Below are 4,996 nucleotides of genomic sequence, written 5' to 3'. Positions count from 1 at the left end.
ATAATTGGACTTGCCGTGTGCATGCCGGGAGTAAGGAAACGTCAGAGACGAGGGTGCAACGGGAGGATGACGCTCTTTCTTAAAGGTACAATTTGCCTTTTTCAGCTGTCGAGCTGAGTGTTCAGTTGAAGTGAATTGTGTTGACCGACACGGTGGTACAGTGGTTAGCACTGTCGCCTCACAGCCAGAAGGGCTCGAACCTACTGGCCAGCCTTAGAATGTTCTCCCCGGGCCTGCGTGGGCTCCCTCCGGGTACTCCGGCTGCCTCCCACAGTCCAAGGTTTGGTAAACTGGAGACTCTAAATTGCCCTTAAGAATGAATATGAGCGTAAATGGTTGTTTGTCTTTGTATGTCAGCCCTCATTGGGCAACCTGTGCAGGCCGTGGCAGAAAGAACAAGCTGTATAGCTGATGGGTTAATTGAATCCCATCAGTGTTAGGCTTAAATGTCACTGAGCAGCAGCAGCAGCTGTTCTTCAGACGCCTCAGTTAAACTTTGGAACCGAGTTTTGTTCTTGTTTTCTTAGAACGGGAACTGTGGATTTTGTGAACAGGAGACTGATAGAACAAAAAAACTGTTTCAGTGTTCATGGGCACCAGTTTATTTTTTTAAGAGAGATTTTCAAACATGCTTTAGGTTTGTAGCCTGTGTTGCCCCACTACATATTTGTAAATAAACTTGTTTACACTAAGATGTAAACATGGTGGGTTGTCATCCCCAGATATTGTCAAGCAGCATTCGCATCCTCCTTTGGCACACCTAGTTCAGCACCTTAAATGCCACTTACAGCCCTGGTGAAGTCGTGTCCCTGAGTTACCAGTTTATAGGTTGACATATACAATTGTAATCAAAACCAAAAGCCCTTGAATTCATCCTATCTATCTTAAGCTTAATGGCCTGTGTTTATTGACACTGTCAGAGAGGTGTACATTCATCTCAAGTGTAGATTTTAAGGCTCTAGCACTGGTATTATGTTGTTTATTGAGAGTTTTAATATCTGCCCCTCTCATCTATGTACTGGTGGACAAAACACCATAATGCAATATAATACTGTCACTAAAGAAGGCCTCAAAAATCACCATGAAGGTGAGCCAACACTGCTCTGGCTTTATGTCACACATATTCTGTTTATTCACAAAGAAATGACTCATTGTAGAGCTACCCCAGTAGATTACAGCAGTTTGCACAGGTAAACTGATAATTTTGTATATTTGTGCTCCAGTGGTAAGCTCTCAGTGTTTGACTAATCCTTGACACTTGTAGCCAATAGATCTACCTGTCCACAGACTCCAGCCATGTATGATAAATGAAAGCAAACATTTGCTTGCACTCAAGAAATTTCTACTCTGTTGGGCAAGTGACTGAATATAATATGCAGGGCATTTAGAAGCTGATTGACATAAGTAACTGAAGAAAATCAGTACAGTGTAATACGGTAGATTTTGAATTTATTTTACAATTAAAAATTTAAAAAAAACTATAAAATTATCCTGAGTAACCAGGCAAGGGAGACCATCACAAACAGCTGGTATTATACACTGCATCTTTTGGATGCATCCATAGTTTGGCTGTCTAGGGCTTCAGCTTTCAGCCAAGGACATGCAATGCGCAACTTTTCACCCCTAGGTGTCACTGACAGCTACCTATACATTATTCTCACCTAGGCATTGATGACAGCAAAGAGTAGGGGACATGTTTATTTTATGACTGGGTAAAGGAGGGAAATGTCATCAGTGCTCTTTAAACAATGCAGCGCTTAACAAAAGTTTAGTGTTTGAAAAGACCGTGGCTGAAAATCAGCAAAACAGCAACATATTTGAAGGTGTAATGCAGAGTTAAATCACAAGCAAAACTCTAAAATCTAATTTCCCCTTCATCTGTTTGTGTGTGAGATCATTTTCTGGCATTGAAATTGGTCCTGAGATAAAACATGAATTGTGAACAGAATGTTAATTATACATTCTGAGTTCAATTGGCTGCATTATTTTTGATCCATCCTCTCATCCTCTTTGATGTTACTACAGAAAGGCTCCTCCTGGATTGTGTGCCTATTTTTTTTTGTTTTTTTTTTTGACAGACGCACAGCTTGATTAGCAGATACACTGCGGTTTTGAAGTGTTTTACATAATGCTGCTATGTGCCAAAGGTGACATATTGTTTGAGTCAGAGTGTGTTAGCGATAAAAGCCCATCACTGACTGGTGCCGTGCTCCAATAGGCTGGCTTTAAAAACAGCCATTGCAACTACAGCAATGTACACAATGTGATATACTGTATATTCACACTACAAGAGTCTGTTCAAACTTGGTTTCACGGTTTGAAGCTATTTTGGGTTGAAATAATGTGCTGTCTTTCTTAGGCACAATGATGGCAGTTGAAAATGAAACCTGAGAAGACAGTACAACTTTCATTTATTTTGACAAGGCCGCTCTGTGTGGGCTTCAGTCCTATATTTATTTCCATCTTTGTACCCTATCCATGGGCACTGCATGTACAATTGATATTAGGAGTGAATGATGTAATGTCTGAGAACATGGAAAACAATACCTGAATGTCACACTCTGCGTCTGTAGCACTTCATGTGGAGGCTCATGTCTGGACAATACAAAGTGCGCTACCAGACCGAACTCATTCAAAGGTAAAGGTGCTTGTAATGTAGAGCTGTTTCTGGGCCTTGGATAGATCTTTATGTGATTTTCTCAGTCCAAATCAGGCAGCGTTTGAGCTCAGCAGCCATTAACTATATCCCAAGGGGAAGTTCTCAAATGGTTGGAAGTATTTTTTCTTTAAATGGTCTGACTTTGTGCCCGTGTTTTTGTGCATTTACTGATTGCAGTACATTTAATCAACTATTTTTTCTTAAAGGTTGTCCTTTCAGATTCCAGTGTGTTGTATATAATGGCTACCCACTTTTATATTGGGCAAGAGTGCAGAATTATATACTATATATATCATATACAATACTACAATATTGTATTTGCAACAGCATATAATATATATACACCTGAAACCATCAGAGCATTTTACCTCTGCTGTTAGACTAAAAATATGCAACAACACCACATACGGTATATTGCGCATAAAATATTTTCCTGTATCACAAATGGCTGCAGCTGCTTTGCAGTTCCATCTAGTGTCTCCTCATCTGGCATGCATCAGCAGTCACATCCTTCCTGGTGTGGAGTCAGGAACTTTTCTTGGCCACCATGCTTGGCTTGGTCCAAACAAGTGGGTGCAGAAGGCCATAGCACTTTTTTAAACACTTCCTCAATGGCAGTGTTCTCAACTGGTAGGTCAGCTTTCTCCAGAAATGTAATAGGCATTGGAAGGGCCACTGCTTCAAATAGTTTGGAAGGATCACAGCTCAAAGTTCCCTTAGGTGTGAGGCACAGTAAAACTGCTGTAGGTAGGCATAATAAAATGTGTTACTATCCAATGAAATCAGCCTCCGCCTTGGGGAGTTATCTTATGTATTCCAAGAAATGTAAAAGAGGAGCAGGCGGTGGGACAACCTGAAATGATTACCAAGGTACAACTCTGTGATAAGACTACAGATGTCCAGAGGGTCTTGACTCTGCGGTTTTCTCTGCAATCTGGTGAACTTCACGATACATGATGTTTTTTTATTAACTGTAATGAAAGGAAAAACGAATCTCCCTAAATATCAACTTTTCCCTTGAGAAGTAATATACCTTTTCACTTACAGATTAACTTGAGCTGCATGAAGGAAAACAGGGAGAACATGGAAAGTCCACAGAGCTGTGCTGTAAGTATTAAATCCCTTTACAAAATTTACTAGATGCTTTAAATTCCCTTGCCATTTCCATGGCATATACATTAGGAGGATAGAGCTGAGTGGGTTTGTATTTGCAGCTATATGAATTCATGATCACGGACAGTGGAGGTCCAGTCTTGCCAAAGCATTTCCATGTGCACTACATTTACAAACTACTGTTTATTCACAACTCAAAGACATTTATTTCGCATTTACATTCACATCATGTAAAATCATACTAACGGAATATTTTAGACTAGTTTGTGACGTTACCTCTTGACCATTTTCTTTATGTCAGACCATATTTAAATGTATTGAATAGTCAATGAACCAGAGTTGAACATTTTTGTTGCTTCGCAGATAAACCTAAAGCCTGTTGCACCATGGAGCTGTAGCCCTCAGCAGACATGCCATTTTAACTACAGCCTGGAAAGTCTTTACAAGGCACAGGTGGGGAGTCACTTTCACCACATTACATTTGGGTCTTAATTTCCCATGGTGTAGCCCCCCCCCACAGAGCCACAGTGCCTTGCCTTTGCTGGTTTACTTTAAAGACTTCCTCTCTTTACTTTATGTTAGAGACCCGCAGCAGTGCAATGACAGAAAACACATTTGACTATGCAAGAAAAAAAACTGTATGTAGAAAGAAGGTGCTCGATATTTATTGGTCATTAGCCATATGTGACGTTAGTTACTGCTGTACACTATTATTAGTAGATTAAAAAGAATCATCTGGCACTTTTTATTTGTATGTACTTGTTGCTGGGATTTTTGGTGATAAATTACACAGTGCTGTAATGGGATGATTCCACATTAAAATCCTTGTGAAATTACTCATGGAATGAACAGAGAATAGACTGAGGTATACAATATATCAATTTAGATCACCTCACATGCTACCTCTGTGAGCTAACAAAGGTTACAACAAACACTATGAGGCAGTATCCAGCTGTTTAAACAAAGACAGAAGAGCAGGACAATGTATCACACAATGGACAGATAACATTAACGCCTGCTGCATTAGGGGGCCCAAGTAGACAATGATGTCACATTCACAATCAATTTTAGTGAAAACTCGGAAGAATATTAAGGCTCTGCAATTGTCAAAAGTACTGAAGCAAGAATGACTTCACTCTGCTCGGAGAACAAATAATAAACACGCTGTATTAAACTCTAAACTTTAATTCAATATTCCTAGTGTGAAATAGAGAAATTGCCTAT

The sequence above is a fragment of the Toxotes jaculatrix genome, chromosome 2 (assembly GCF_017976425.1).
Source record: "Toxotes jaculatrix isolate fToxJac2 chromosome 2, fToxJac2.pri, whole genome shotgun sequence".
Taxonomy (NCBI): Eukaryota; Metazoa; Chordata; class Actinopteri; family Toxotidae; genus Toxotes; species Toxotes jaculatrix.
This window is presented reverse-complemented; position numbering follows the sequence as displayed.